Source organism: Desmodus rotundus, chromosome 5 (genome assembly GCF_022682495.2).
Source record: "Desmodus rotundus isolate HL8 chromosome 5, HLdesRot8A.1, whole genome shotgun sequence".
Classification (NCBI taxonomy): Eukaryota; Metazoa; Chordata; class Mammalia; order Chiroptera; family Phyllostomidae; genus Desmodus; species Desmodus rotundus.
In genome coordinates, this window is record NC_071391.1 from 106,428,183 (window position 1) to 106,444,793 (window position 16,611).

Here is a 16,611-nt window from a genome sequence, read left to right on the forward strand (position 1 = left end):
AGAGATCTAGGCTTTTTAAAATTAAAATGGGGACTCAGAAAGCCCACTCTGGGGGAGGGTTCCACCAGCAGCCACGCTCCCACACAACTGTCATGGAATGGCTAACTGTGAAAGCAGGTGTTTATCCCATTTTCCCAAGAAAATGCCATCCCCATCTGAATCTGTGCCCCACTGTGTCGCTCCCACAGCACTGGTGCATGCTGTCAGGTGAAGCTTGGCGAGTGAATGAGGAGGGGAACCCAGATGAGAGATGGCAGGAATGGGGGCTGTGGAGGGAAATGGAGGGTGGTGGGAAAACACGGAGTGGAGTGGCTTTGGCAAACACCCACTTTACAGATGAAGAAACTAAGGCTCAGGTAGGTAATGCTGTTATCAGTGGAAGTGGAGTTCTTGTGGTGTCTAACGGGAAATAATTTAAACCTGCACAAGAGGGTGTGGCTATGTGGTAAGGTTTATTAATAATGTACAATTAAGGGGGTTTACCTCCTGACTTCCCAGTGTCCCATCTCCCTCCATCTCACCATGAAAAAGTCCAATCTTGTCTTCAATAGGACCAGGAAGAAGGCCACTACCCAGAGCTTATGCTCCATATTAAAGTCCAATTCATCCCTGGTTGGTGTAACTCAGTGGATTGAGTGCGGGCCTGCAAACTCAATCCGATTGAGGGTCGCAGGTTCGATTCCAGTCAGGGCATATGCCTGGGTTGCAGGCCAGATCCCCAGTAGGGGGCGTGCAAGAGGCAACCACACATTGATGTTTCTTTCCCTCTCTTTCTCCTTCCCTTCCCCCTCTTTAAAAATAAATAAATAAAATCTTTAAAAAAACACAAAAAAAACACCTCACAATAAAAATAAAAGTCCAATTCAGTCCAGCATCTGGCTTTCCTAGCATGGGTTTCCCGCTGCAGTCCACCGCGGCGCTGTGGTATTTGGGCCCCTCCTGGAAGCCATGGACAGAACAGGTGTGGGCACCGAGGGAGAGCAGGTCTGGAGCCAGAGAGCGAGCTGCTTTGTTCCCCTGGGCTTATAACTAGGAGTGTTCTGGGATGGACCAGGTGCTTTCTCAAAATGACCAATCAACTTTCCAAGTTTCTTTGTCTTTGGATAGGGTCCATCCCCCAGTCAGACTGACAGGCATCTGTGGTCTAGCACCTCCCAGTGTGCTCCCCAGCAATCTGGTATGGGAGGGGGGCCGCAGGAGTGTCAGTTCCTTTGGTGGACCAATGCTCTGATCTCTGCAAAACTCGTCTTTTCCTTTGGGGACCCTGAGTGCCAGGTAAGCAACTTTCCAGGAGGACAAGAGTGCAGAAGCATGGGGTGGGGGTCGGGGGAGGGAGTGGAGGAGCTTCTTCCCCCTGGCTCCGGAAGGAGGTACAGGACCCATCCAGGTGAGAAGGGAAGGGCCTCTTCAAAGCACACATGATACTTACGTGTCATCCTTCCATTCTGTCCCATGGGAGGCTGGTCCCCTGGAGAAGACGCTGAGATGGAGAGGAGTGAGCAGGAAGTTTATGGGGTGTGCCCTGTGGTTAATGCCCAACTGGGAGTGGGGGTGAGGGAAGAAGCGGGAGTGGGTAGTAGGAGAAATTGGGCAGCAGTGCAGTCTCAGCAAAGGACTCCTCCAACCCCACGAGGAGCTCTGGAGCTGGGCTGGCCTCTGAGAGCTGTCCCGAATGGGGACAAGAGGGCTGGCAGTTAGGGAATTAGGGCCTTCCGTCCCAGAGGAGGGTCTGGGTGGGTGCCCCGCGCAGTTCAAGGAGGACCTGTGTCTCCACCAAATGCAACTTCCCTCTGAGTTTTAGAGGCCACATTCCTGACAGGAAGAAAGTGACTGACCCATTTCATTTTTCTGAGCCAGGCCAAAAGCCACTGGCCGTGGATTAGGTGTGTTTAAGAGAGCTGCAAAGATTCTCAAAGCCAGAATTACTTATTTTAAATGAGCACGTGTAACTTCTTTTGCACTTAGGAAAAAATACATTTAAGTTGTACAAAAGTATAACTTCTATTTGTCTGTTTGTACAGCTGTGTATTTTGAAGGAAGAAGATGAGAGAGGATAACTGCATGACGTGTGGAGGGACGGAGGGAAAAGAGATAATAGGTGTGTCTAGCCACGTGCAGATCTATCATTGCTCAACCTCCCACCTGACTGCGCTGGTTTACGTTTGCGTTCGCCCCAGGGACGACTCTCACAGATGCGACGTTGAGCAGAGACGTTAGACGCAGCAGAGTGCCTCCTGTACGATTCCATTCGCGTGCCGCTCAAAGACCAGCAGACCTGTGGCGGCAGGAATCAGAGTGGCGGTAATTCTGGCAGGGAGGATTTACCTGGGAGGAAACAGAGGGAATCTTTTAGGTGTAACCAACTGCAGGTCCAGCTGCCTGCTGCTCTGAGAGCCAAAACTCCAGAGGCAGGCGCTGACGTAAAGGGAAGTGGTTTATTTTCAGGTGCCAGCCACCTGGAAGATGGGGGACTCACATCTCAAAGCCCATCTGCTGGGAAAATAGGGGATTCGTGTGTCAAAGCCTCTACTCCTCTCGGTAGAGACGGGGGTTTTTATAAGGAGGGAGAAGGGAGCAGAACAAAGAGCTCAAGGGAGGGGGTTGCAAAGTTCTCTACGTGCAGACAAGCACAGTGCATTCTGATAAGGCAGGTGGTGGTCCCTTGTGGGTTATCCTGGTTTATTCATCCAGCCTCACGCCATCCTGGCTCCATAGTTGAAGCCAGATCTCCCGGAGCGGGATGCCTGAAGGTTGGGGTCTGTATCTTTTGAAACTAGTTCCTAGGATTCTTAATACACGTATGCTGTTCATACACAAGCTACGTATTAGTCAGAGTCGACACTTGCAGAAATGACGTCAAAAGAGTGGTGGGGTGGCTTACAGTTTCCCGTTAGAATTTTCCAGTGTTACATAGGGTGCTAGAGATAGTCTAAGTATTGATCAGGGTGCTGCTAACCTGGGCGTGTATATGTGTAAGAAGGCTTTAGATCATATTCTTAACATGTGTCTCTTTTCATATGTTACGCTTTTTTATAAGAAGAAAAAAAAGAGCAATATTCTCCCGCAGTTACTGGCATTTCTGTGGAGACCCAGGCCAATAAAAGCATTAGTTCTAATGATAGAATTTTACATTTTTCTGGAGGAACAATGGAACTTTGAAGATACCTTTTCAGCTACGGGTTTCCGTTTTTGTCAGCTCTCGAAATTCTGCCTCTGATTCTCCTACTTCCCTGCCCCACGTATTAGAGACTATTTTTAGAGACTATTCAAGAACTTCCTCTTGACTCAGAAGGACTCATATCTCATGCCTGCAGGAGGGGTCCTGGCTCAGCACAGGGCTCCTTGGGGCGGCCTGAGCCTTGTGACGCCTGTGCAGCCCCTGGGCCCTCTTCTTACTTTTCAAGACCCTGTTCCAGTGCCACAGCAAACATGTCGCACATGACCCACACTGACTATTACATAGGTGTGCATATATACCTATATATACTCACATACTTGTGTCTATATTTTTACTCTAAAATATTTTGAAATGGTTTTAATAATTTTGCTTTTCAAAATAATAGGATATGAACAACACAGTTGTCAATTTCCATACACTCCTCAAGAATTCTTGCAAAGGAGGAGATGTTACTGTCAGTTCATTTTTCAAATGTAATAAAACTTTTATAAATACTAAATCTATTAATTACTGAAGTTGACATAATGTTCCACTTGTAGACGTTTAATCACACATTTATTCATTTTGATTATGCAGTTTTTCTTCGTACATTTTAGAAAAATTAATTTTTTCCCTAGAACTCAGACTTTTTCCGTGAGAACAACGGCCAGTTGATAAGGTAGGTCTGCCAGAGAAGTCACCTTCTGGGCCAGGGGCTGGGCCTGGCCAGAGCAGTGAGGATGCACAGCAGAGCCCACACTGGGATGTGCAGGCCAGGGTGTGGGTTGTGGGCAGTGGACGTGGGATGGTCTTAGAGAGAAGGTGGCTATTTCTCAAGAGTGTCATCTTTTCTGGCCTGTGATGATGGGGAAAATGTCAAGTTCGGCAGACACTTGGAATCTTGGTGTTTGTTGAATCTGACCAATGTATGAGTTTGATGAGCCATTTTAAAACGTCGTCTCACATGGTAGGTCTTTATGAACTGATGTGAAGAGATGTCCAAAGCAGAGTTGAGGGGAAGAGGCAGATCTTTCCACACAATGAAGGGCAGCAGCCTGCACGGCATGTGCGTGCGCACAAGCTCGGACACACTCTGCAAGACTGTATCAAGGACGAGAGGCACTGCTTATATCTGGAAAGCAGAGTTATGGGGGAAGTTTCACCTCCGAAGTCACCCATGTCTGTAATGTTGGAATTTTTACAATGAGCATGCACATCCGTCTCTTGATTTATGGGATGGGTAAGTCCTGAAATGTCCATTCCAAATGTTTACCGGAAAAACGTCAAATAAAGTTTCTCGTAAAAAAATAAGTACTGGTGACGTGTTCCAGGAGAATGACAAACAGCATGTCGGGAATGTCCCTTTTGTAACCCGTATAAACATATATTAATAATTATTCAAGAAACAAACAGAAAGCCACCTGGCAAAGACCAGTGAAGCTGCAGGAAGCTCTGGTCTACGATCATTAAATATGTTTCTTCTTTTTCTCTGTTTTAGAAAAACTTGTTTCCAAAATGTTCATCATTCGTGACATTTCAGTCTTTATCCTTTTAAAAATCTTGATAAGGTAAAATTTGATTGAGGTGTGAAGCTAGAGACCATTCCTTTAAGGGGTGACAAGTTTTGATGAGAAACTTTGGCCACTTGTTCACCCAGGTCCTCACGGGGTATCAACTGGTGTTTCCCAGTCCTGACATCCCTTCAATGTAACTGCCACCCCGCAGCGAAGCACATGTCTCAGAGTGTCATCTAAGACCACCTGCAGGACAATACTTTGCTCCCTGCTGTGACTTTGCTTCATCACCAGGCAGTCTTTCTGAAGTTAGTTAGAGTCAGGGAGGGGCCCCGAAAAAGGGAGGCATACGGATTACTCCAAAACAAGTTCTGTGTATTTTAAAGGAATTAATTTCCTTAGCAAATCATTCTAAAATGTATGGAAATTAATCCTGAGTAAACCAATTAATCAGAAAAAGCCCTACAAATAAGATGTTCAAAGGTGAGGCTCGGGCTCCGGGGGTCCAAATTTTCAGTGGTCGATTTGCTTATTCATTTGTCCAGCGCTGGCTGCCCCTGAAGGAAGGGCTGATGGAGCAAGTGGAGGGGGTGAGAAGTTTGCCATCTGCACCCTGGAAGAGGGCCCGCTCCAGAACCCGCCATGCCGGCACCCTGCCTTTAGCTTCCAGAACTGTGAGAGATAAATTTTTGCTGTTGGTGTGCCACCCAGTCTGTGGTGTTTCATTATAGCAGCCTGAACTGACTAGATCGGCTCACTGTGAAATTACAGGTGGAATGTGATAGTCGTATATTTTTCTAATACACGGTAAAATAAATACTGAACTGTTAAAATGTTCAAGATGCTTCTCTACATATCACCTAATGGCATCTTGTGTCTCAGCCATGGTGCGAGCCTCGCTCAGGGAAACATTGACTTTGGAGGAGAGATTCGACACACACAATAGTGTTAATCCTCATAACCTAAGGCAGGACCGACTCACGGGAATGAGACCAGTGCAGTCCTGTGTGCCTGTGGTCAGAACGGCCCTGCGTTTGGCATTTAGTGCTCTGTGTGCGTTGTCTTGAAGTTTTTAATAATTTTATCTTTGAGTTTGTATTTTGTAAGTGAAATCCAGTGAGACAAGCAAGCATGTGCTGGTGGTTTGGAGACTCAGTTTACACGTCCTTCTGTCTTCTGACACCTCCACAGGACATGGCCTTGGCTGCCCACTCCCCTGACACCCTGCGTCCCAGGCTCTCCCAGCTCTCCGTTCCTGCCCCTGCCCAGCAACACGCTGCGGCTCTCTACGCTGACTGGAAGGGGCTGGCACTTGGGCCCTGCTGTGTCCTGGGGGGAGGGGGGATGACAGTAGCCCCATCTATGTCTTGGGCCAGGGGCAAACCCCTTACCCTCTTCTGATCCAGGTACCTAGCTCATCCCAGCTCACAGGTTGCAATCCCCCTGGGGATCCCCTGTCCTCTGTTGGTGGAGCACAGGCCCGTGGGAAGGAGAGGTGCCGGGCTCCACATGCTGACAAGGCAGCTCTAACGGGAGGGGAGCCCGGTGGCCACAATGTGTGAGTGCTGAGTTGCAGAGGTTGTGCAGAGTGGGCGTGGCTGGCACCTGTGGGGGTGCCATCAGGGTACCCACGTCTGAGGGAGCACACCAAACAAAAAACAAGAAACAGTATGACAGGTCAAGAGAGAAATTGTGGAATAAAGCAAAAGCTTTATATTTTAGGACCTTTAATGGCACTTTGCCTTCTTTTCTAAATGAGGGGTCCTGGATTTTTGTTTTGTACTGAGCCCACAAATTATGTGAGCTCCTGACCCAAAGCAGCACCTGGGAGGTCTCACTGGGGCTGGGCAGGTACATTTCTGGGAGGCACTGGAGGATGTCACCTGGTCGCCTGAGGTTCCAGGGAAGCTTCAAGGAGATGTGGCCACTGGGTTCAGCCTCAGAGTCAGATGGGATGGATGGGGGGCGGGGGGAGGGGCGGTGAAGGATGCCCGGAGGAAAGGAACAGAAGCAGGAACTTAGGGTCTGCCTGGAGGACTGCATAGGTGTGGTCTGGCTGAAGCAGAGGTCAGGGAACAGGAAGCCTGGGAAGAGGCTCAGGAAGTGGACAGGCTCAGGTCAACGGACACAGGAAAACTGGGCTTGGTCTGTGCCCAACGGCAGGACCCACACAGCTTCTGATTAGGGAAGCAGCAGGTATGGGAGACGGTGGTGGTGGGGGCGGCCATGAGAGAGGCCCAAGAAAAGGAATCCAAGGCTGGGCCTCTTGTGGTCATTATACCGGTAACAAGTAACACTTTCCATCATAAACCTTGAGGGCAGGGACTGGATCTCAGCCAGATGTCATTCTGTGGGGAGAATGAGACTCGAGGCAGGTGGGCGCAGGGAGAGTTATCCAGGCCGAGAAAGAAGGATCCGTTGCAGCTGCTTACAAAGTGTTTTGGAGTCAAACACCTATAAGGCATTTTGGGACACATACCCTAATGTCTGTGTCGTTGCGTGTGTGTGAGGTGTGCACGTCACAATTCTGTTATGGTTGTTATAAAACAACAGCAAAAACAGAACTTAAAAAGGATAATTAAAACTAAGGATAAGAAGAAGTTCTAAAACCCTCTTCCCGCTCCCCAGTGCACTGTCGTCTGGTGCGCGTAGGAGGCCTGGAACCTGGTGTTACGCCAGGAAGGCCTTTTGCCCAGATCTGCATCCCTGGTGGCAGTTCAGGGCCCTCCTCCCAGGACCTCTCAAGGAAACAGAGTCTGGGGTTCTGGGCAGTTTGTGTTTATGTGTATGGAGGGGCTTGTGTGCACAGCTGTGCAGATGAGGTGGGGGTGGGAGCAGCAAGTGCTGACTTAGTGGAGTGTCAGGGAAGTACTGTGGTACCTCGGTACTCGCTGGTCTGTTCTGGAACTTGTGACAAGTACAGAACAAGCGAGGAGTGATGACGCATTTTCTCTTGTGGGGCAGCATCGTGACTCATACAAGTTTGAGTAAGTGCAATGGGTCTTGAGCATGTGCCAAGTGCTCAAACATTTTTTTCTTATCAAAATGCAACGAGTACAGGGTTTGATGAGTTCTGAAGCCGATGAGTATCTAGGTATGACTGCATCTGGGAGGGGTGACTCAGGGGGTCCACATAGCACTCCATGGCAGGAAATGTTATCTCCAGGTTATCTGAGGGTGCTGGGAAGACCAGTAACTTGCTCGAAGCACTCAGCCTGCACCCAGAGTTGGACCCAGGTTTGGCTGACTGCAGAGCCTGTCTGTCTCACAAGGCCGCACCGCCTCCCTTGTTAACTTTCAGTCAGGCCTGTCTTTCTAGAGGAGCAAGTTGTTGGGGTTCAGGTTCATTGTCACAACAGGGCTGTCACAACATCCTGGATGGGGAAGAGCACTGGAGCAGACAATGTTGGCACCCTGTCCACACATGCCTAGGCACCTGCCCACAGGCCGTGACCTCCATTTATCTCAGGGTTTTGTCCTGGGGTGCACCAGAAGCTGGTGGGAGGGGGCATTGGAGGACAAATGTCCTCTTTCTCTCCCCTCAGTTGGGACAACTCTGAGATACTCCCCCCACTCCCGTGGGTGCCACAGCTGAGCCTCAGGGTCTCTTAGTGGTGACCTATGAAGATACTTGCTTTGGCAGTATACTTGCTTGCATAGGCAGACACTCCCATCCCTACTATTCCTTCCCCGTCTCACTTCCCACTCCTGGTATCACTTCTCCAACAAACTACTTGCACACAAATCCTAGTCTTGAGTCTGCTTCTGGGAAACCCAGTTTGAGCAGGAGGGGAATCTTGTCCCACAAGGAGATACACTTAAGTGGCTTGCACATCCCACTCCCGCTGCCTAGGCTTTGGCAGACTGCCAATCAGTCATGGCATTCAGAGTTCCCCACGGGGTACCTCAGGACACTATTAACAGTCAGCTGGAGCTGATAACTGAATTGAAATCTATTTCCCAGGGACAGAGTGTAAGGGGCGGCACCACAAAGGAACATCCCTCCTTGCTTCCAGCCCTTAGGATAAAATGAACCAACTACCTGGTTAGTGGAAGGGGGTGTGGTGGGGAGGAAAGAGGAGGCTTTCTTCACTACTGAAGAAGCACCTCTCTCTATACAGCTTTGGTGACAAGTCCCAGCAGGCCATAGGAAAGGAGAATACCAGTTAAATTTAATACCATTTTTTCTTTTTTTTTTCTTTTAAATACTTTTTTTCAATTACAGTTGACATACAATATTATATTAGTTGCAGGTATACAACCCAGTGATTAGACATCATATAACTTATGAAATGATCACCCCAATAAATCTAGTACCCAACTGACACCATACAATATTTACTTAGTACAATATTATTGAATTCCTATGCTGTACTTTACTTCCCCATGACTATTCTGTAGCAACCAATTTGTACTTAGTATCTTCACCTGTCCTCCCAACCCCTTCACATCTTAGAAAACCCTTTAATGTTTCTTGTAATATGGGTTTGATGGTGATGAACTCCCTTAGCTTTTTCTTGTCTGGGAAAATCTTTATCTGTCCTTTGATTCTAAATGCTAGCTTTGCTGGGTAGAGTAACCTTGATTGTAGGTACTTGTTTTTCATCACTTTGAATATTTCTTGCCAATCCCTCTGGCCTGCAAAGTTTTTGTTGAGAAATCAGCTGACAGTCTTATCAGAGCTTCCTTGTAGATAACTGATTTTCTCTTGCTGCTTTTAAGATTCTTTTTTTGTCTTTAAACTTTGGCATTTCAATTATGATGTGTCTCAAAAAAATTATGATGTGTCTCAGTGTGGGCCTCTTTGGGTTCACCTTGTTTGGGATATTCTGTGCTTCCTGGACTTGTATGTCTATTTCCTTCACCAGGTTAAGGAAGTTTTTCCTATTATTATTTCTTATTATTGTCTTCACATAGATTGTCAATTCCTTGCTCTCTGTCTTCTCCTTCTGGCACCCCATGACGCAAATGTTGGTACACCTGAAGTTGTCCCAGAGTCTCCTTACCCTGTCCTTTTTTAAAAAAATTATTTTTTCTTTTTGCTGTTCTGACTGGGTGTATTCTGCTGTGTTATCTTCCAAATCTCTGTTTTGATCCTCTGCTTCATCTGCTCCACTGTTGATTCCCTGTAATGTATTCTTTATTTCAGTTAATGCAGACTTCATTTGTGACTGGTTCTTTTTATGTATTCTATCTCTTTGCTGACGTTCTCACTAAGTTCACCTATTCTTCCCCTAAGTTCAGTGAGCATCAATGAACTTAGTGTTTTGAACTCAGCATCTGGTTGATAGCTTGTCTGTATTTTATTTAGTTCTTTTTCTGGAATTCCTGGGATTCCAGAAGCCCTTCATCTCACTCAGCCACCACCCCCTCTGGTTTTTACAGCCAGAAGTTATGGGGATCTCTCTTTCTGGCACTGGAACCCTGGTCTGGGAGCCCGGTGTGGGACTGGGAACCCTTGATCCTCAGGGATTGCACAGGGATTCTCAGGGATCTGATCCTCAGATGCACCTGAGATATCTCTCCCAATTTTAAACTGCCACATGTGCGTGTGTTGGACCAGCCTGTTCTGTGTCTCCACCTTTCCTATCTCAATGTGACTTCTTTATATTTTTAATTGTTCAGCTGACTTTTGTTCAGCTAGGTTTCAGGTGTTTCTGTGGTTGAGTTGTAATTTTGATGTGGTTGTGGGAGGATGTGAATACTGCATTTACCTACGCCTTCATCTTTGTCACCCCAACACCATTCGTGAAGTGCCTGACGATCCGAGCCCTGCCCCCTTTATGGCACCATTGCTAAGCCTCACTAGCACAATGCCTGCCACTGTTCCAGGGCCTCTCTAAGCCAGAGCATAAGATGCAATTGGAGGGCTTTCTGTTGCCACAGCCTGTGTTTGCCCCACCATCTGCGCTACCCTTCATACAACACGGGGCCTTAAAATCTAGCCCCGAATTTACTAAACCATTATTATTTGGCAGCACACATGTGGTGAATGTACATCCTAATTTGTCCAAAGTGGTCTGGCTCTCACAGAACTTGACTTTTTCCAGTCAGACATTAGGGCCTGGAAGTGTAGAACCAGCAGTATTTGCCAGATTGTCCATATAAATACAACTGCAAGTCAGAAATCACTTGTCAGATTATGTGTCCTGATTTTTAAATGTGGAGACTCTGATCATCCCAATGACTGGGCCAGACCTCAGGAAGGACTAGGGTGCTGGCAAAGGAGGATGAGGACTTCACACTTTGGATATTCAAGGGGCATCATACACTGCTGCGAGTATGAGTATTTCTGAGCCACCGGCCCCATTTAGGTCTTTGAGTTGGAGACTCCTTCTTTGGCAGGTGGGGATATCTGGGCCTTGGGAACAAAGAACTGCTTCCTTTCTGGAAAGCAGTATTGAAACAGCCAGCACATTTGCACGCTTTCTCTGCATGGGAAGTGCCGCCACTTTTGTTTTTTAAGTGTTTCTTAAACTAAGGAGTCAGGTTTCTACATTTCCTTGCACTGGAGTAATGGGCTTGAGCTTGTCAGGCAGAAGAGAGGGAGTTGGGATTCTAGGTGTAGGGAAGAGAGTGACAAGGACACCTAAGCAGGGAGTTACCTGGAGAAGTGCTGGAAAGCTCAGTGGCTTACAACTCAAGGCAAAAGGTGAGGCTGGAGAGGAGGAGACAGGGTTTGGCTTTTGTTCCAGCATCAGTGATAGTACATCAAGGTCCCTGCCTTCCTTGTTCCCTATTTGTCTAGTGTCTGGGTGCTGCCTCTCCAAGGTGAAAGAGTAAAGCAGGATTTGAAGGAGGCAGGAAGATGGGGTAGAGGTAGGTTTAAATCCTGTGCAGGGTGATCAGAGAAGTGGTCTTTGATAAAGTGACATCTAAAGTAAGATAGCAAGCCATGTGACTATCTGGGGAGAATTATCCTGAGAAGAGGGAGCTGCAAAGTGACCAGTATGGCCAAAGCGGAGTGAAATGGAAAAGAAGTAGGAGGGGATTCCGGCGGGTTGGTGGAGACCAGGTAATACTAGGCCTGTGGCCATTGTAAGAATGTGGGGTTTTGCTCTGTATAAGGTGGGAAGCCACCAGAGAGTTTTCTGTGGCTTCTCATCTTATACAGAGTAAAAGCTCACAAAAGAATAATTTGATTTGACTTGAGTTTTAAAAAGTTTACTTAGTTTCTTGGTGGAGAGGGGATGGTAAGTATGAGGGTAGAGGCAGGGAGACCAGTTAGGAAGCTACTGAAATGATCCACATGAGACATGATGGTGGCTTGAGTCATATTAGAAGCAATGGTAAGAACTGGGCTCTGATGTATTTTGGAGGTAAATCAACATAATTTACTAATTGATTGCACGCAGGTCATGAGAGGAAGAAAGGATTGACAAGGACCCTGAGCTGTTTTTGCCTGAGCAACTGGAACTGTCCTTTTCTGAGATGAAGATTATCAGGAGGAACACACTGGAGGAATAGGAGATGTTAAGTTTGGGATGTCCATTAGACATTCAAGTAGAGAGGTCAAATTGCAAGCTGGAGATGGAAGTTTGGAATTTGGGGTAGAGATCTGGGCTGGAGATCTAACTTTGGGGGTCACTTAGTCCTTGAGACTGGATGAGGTCAGTAAGGAGTGATAGAGGAAAAGTCCAAGGCCTAAACCTTGGTATATTCCAATGTATAGGGTCAGAAATGTATGAAGGAGTAGTGGTGGGTCAGAGGAGATCCAAGGGGAGTGCATGCCCAGACCAGGAGTGTGTCAGGAGGGTGGAGTGACCTACTCCATCAAAGGATGCTGCTGATGGGCCAGACAAGATGGGGTCTGAGACTCGTCCATTAGATTTGGCAACTGGAGGTCCTCAGGGGTCTTGACACGAGCTGTTTCACTGAAGTGAGGTGACAAAGTCCATGAGTGTGAGCTCCAACAAGAAGGGGAGGAAAGAAATTGATGACAGTAACCGGATACCTTTTAAAGAGTTCTAAAGGGGGTGGATAAGTGTAGCAGTGTCTGAAGCAGGATAAGAGATAAAGGAAAAGACATTTGTTGTCACTTTGCATCTCCATCTTGTTATTAATCAGCTCAGCCATGGTTGAGGTTCTGCCAGGCAAATACAATGGAGAGAGTTGGGGTGTATGAATGAAAGTTCTGTGATGATGAGCTGTGAGATCTAAGTTGAGGGCAATGAGGCAATGAAGGGGCAAATTATTAGTGAAAACATACTTGAGTCATAGATTGTAGGTCTCAGCTAGAAGGAGAATTACTGGAGTCTGTGAAAGAGAAGGAGAAAATACAAGCACCAAAGACAGGGTATGGTGGTTGGGAAGCGAGACATGAGAAACGGAGAAGCTGGAGGGCTACAGTCATTGGTGGGGACAGGTTCCAGGGTATGACCGTGCGAGTGAGTAGAGGTGACAAGGTCACTGGTGGAGAGTAGGTCATAGAACTGGGAGGCTGGGTGCTATAAACTGAACGTTTGTGTCCCCCAAATTCATATGTTGAAACCTAACCCCCAATGTGATGGTATTTGGAGGTGGGGCCATGAGGGTAGAGCCGTCAGGAATGAGATTAGTGCCCTTATGTAAAAGTCCAGACAGTTGTTTGAGAGGCAATATTTTCTGAACTCTCATGTGATGCTGACATTGGAAATTGTAACCCAAACCATAATTACCTGTTAGCAAAACTTCGGGACAGTTTTTCTCCCCATTTACCCAGTCGGTATGCACTTGTCATCTCCAGAGCTTGACTTGTACAATGACCTCTAAAAGACTCATTTACAAAAACATGCAGTTCTTCATTGGGGGGTTATACGCTAAGAAGACTTACTAAATCTGTGTACAAATTTGTTGGCCTATTTTTTTTACCAGTGTCATCAGGAGATCTTTATAAACATACGAAGTAGCACTGAGGTCTTTTCAGGCTAAAGTGTCTTCCCCAGACACTTGTAATTACTTAAAAAGAGGAAGAAAAGAAGGGAGGAAGGAAGGAGGGAAGGAAGGAACAAAGGAAGGAAGGAAGGAAAGAGGAAGGAAGAATGAGAGAGAAGAAGGGGGCAGGGAATGAAGGAAGCAAGCATGTAAGCAAGGAGGCTAAGGATTCCAGTGTCAGTCTGCTTGGGATTTATCTTTTCTGAGACATAACTCTTTTTTGCTCAGCCATTTCTGGTAGCCCCAGTGTCCAGAACAGTGCCAATAAACATTTGTGGAATGAATGAACTGATTGTTATTGCCTCCTAGTCCTAGCAAAATTCTTCCATGGTCCTTAGGGCCTTGGCTTCTGGTCTTAAGTAACATCATCTCCCTTGCCCCAACCCCTTGCCCCCACCAACCACATACCTTGCCTCTGCTCAGCTCAGACTCTAACTTGTTTTTTTCTCCTCCAACATGTGTGTTCAGAAGCTCTTTGGCTTTTATTAAATGCAGCTCTATTGCTAATATATTAAAGAACTTACTCTTGTGCCAGCCACACCCTGGCACTGGACCTGGCTGGGCAGGGGGCTAGATTTGGAGTGAGGTTCTTCTGCCAGTGATCATTTGGTTAAGAGGTGAGATATTCACTGACAGGTGCAAAAGCCCCAGAATGCCTTTCTGGTTGCAGTTGGGACTCTAGTAGATTCTGCCTCTGCTGATGGGGTTTAGAGGTCATCTGAATTGGGAGTGATGAGAGGCAGGAGCTGCAATAAAAAGTTGTGAATAAAACAGAGGTGAGGGCAGTGAAGGGAGCTGGGTCTGGCCAGGGAGATGAGAAAATAAATGGTTTGTTTAGGAGCCTCTCCAGTGTTTTATACCCCTGATACCATCTCTCTCCAGCAAACCATCATCTGTACTAGACTTGGCTCTGAGAGTTCTACCAGTGTACATTTTGATAACACATGATGAATTTCTATATCAAAGCATATTGAGGTGGTTGTTGTTGAGGAAATGCATGGTAAATCTTGTAGCCTCCTGTGGGGTCAGGCAGCTTTGCTCAGTTCTGCCAAATACTGCATCTCAGCCATGTGGGCACGGGCCATGGTTTTGTATGAGTCATCACAAGCCAACTAATTGGTTCTTGAGTATATAATAGAATCCCTATTTGACCATCTGAGTCCTTATGAGCTCCAGTGAGATAAAAAGGAAACACTTCCAAAGTGAGGGTCCACAAGCATCTTTGAGGGTGCGCTAGGTGAAGCCTCAATTAATAACAGCACAGAGCAGGAAGTGTTCTTCCCTCCTTTGCACCCCTTTCTAGAACCTTGTAACAACTGAAGGTTGAGAAGAAGGTTATCATTTTAACATAAGAAGTATAGCAGAAATGCTTGCAGGAGTTTTATTCTTTGTAGATTGAACATCTAATGCTGTAGATGCACCACCCTGAAGCTGATCATCATCACAAGGTCCAGTCAAATCCAGAGGAATTTTCCATCATCCCACCTCCCACCTCCTCCTGTTCATTCACCAGCCATGGAACCAAATGTGTCTGAGAAGGATCCACCATCTGTACTGAAGGCCAGGTTCAGCGGGTAATGCATTAAAAGGGCCAAGGGCTGGAGGTGTGGGGAGAGCTAGAGGAGAGACTCTGGGGGAAAGGAGGGTGGTCTTTGCTTATTGAGAAGGTGGCCACCCAGAGGGTCCCAAGTCTTCCATACTGGGGTGTGGCCATAGTGACACATTCAGCAGAATAGAGGAGTCACATCAAACCCTGATTGCATGGATTCTCTATGGAAAGACCTGAAGCAAGAGATTCTGGGAGCCCTCCATGTGATGAAGGCCAATAGAAAGACTGCTTGGTTTGAGTTCTGTACCACACTGCCTTTCACAACAAGAGCTCAAAGCAACATGACTCTACCTTGTGCTGAATGCCTCCTAGGCACCAGGAGCTTTAACACACATGGTAGCCATCTTGGCTGAGAGAAGCCAAGTCACCCACCCAAGGTCAGCCAGTGAGTGACAGCAGGGCAGCCGTTGACAGGCTGCTGTGTGCACCACAGATAAGAAGCCTTTTTATTCTTTTTTTCTTCTTTTTTAACCACAGCCTGGGGCCCACTTCCAGCCCAAGGCCCTATCACACCCTGCCAAGCTCCCTTTAACCAAGCTGCGTTCCTGCCTGGCTTGGTCATGCCAGGTATGAGTCCCTTTCATACTCCTCTGCTGCCAAATATAGCACATCCATCATTTCCATGTAGGCAAAAATATGGAACTAGTTTTTTCCTAAGTGAAAAAAATATGCTGGAAGAAAGCTTTGAGAATATAAAAATAAGAAACATGTTTTATGCAATTTCCCCTTTCAGCCTTGTTTCCTTCTTGGAAAAAGACCCTCAGCACAGATCAGTGGCCCCATTTGGGGGAAAGGCAAGACCACAGAGGCTGTTCCACTCCTCTTCTTGGTCCCTTAAACAGTACTTCTTGACTTCACTGTGCTGAAGAATCTCCTGCAGAACTTGCTAAAACAGATCCTGGGTCCCACCTCCAGAGATTCTGTTTCAGTAGGTCTGGATGGGGGTGGGGGCAGAATTGTCATTTCTGTCAAGCTCCCCGATAATGCATAGCATGGGATTCAGGACACATTACCCCCGAACACAGTACCTTGGCATGTTGAATACAAGCTGAAGGAGTATGAGAAATGGCAGAAGCAGAGAGGTCACTCTGACCTCTCTCTACCTCCTCCCCCTCTTTCCTCAAACAGATCATGAAACCCCCCTGTGAAAATTCCCCTCCTTGTACTGAGAGGAAGATGTGCTTATTACCAGAGACCGAGATTCCGGACATGAGAAATCTGTGTAAAACAATCCTTGTTAAACTCACCCATGTCATCTTAATTACTTTTTCACCACTGAACCACCCCTAACCCAGACCTGTCAATTCTTCACAAATTTATTTTGTCTAAAAGGTATAAAATCTTCTTCCTGCTGTAGCCACTGCTTTGGGTCTTCATTCTCTTGCGAGAGCTCCCACATACATGTAAAAAGTCAATAA

General features: G+C 46.9%; 1 long non-coding RNA gene across 1 annotated transcript in view; it reads left to right on the top strand.

The window, feature by feature from the left end:
* LOC123479549 (uncharacterized) overlaps window positions 1-15,733 on the top strand; it is a 33,676-nt gene extending 17,943 nt beyond the window's left edge. The window contains exons 2-3 of the long non-coding RNA XR_006655192.1: window positions 14,979-15,158; window positions 15,671-15,733. This is a non-coding gene — a long non-coding RNA (uncharacterized lncRNA). The remainder of the gene's footprint in view (window positions 1-14,978; window positions 15,159-15,670) is intronic.
* Window positions 15,734-16,611: the final 878 nt, after the last annotated feature.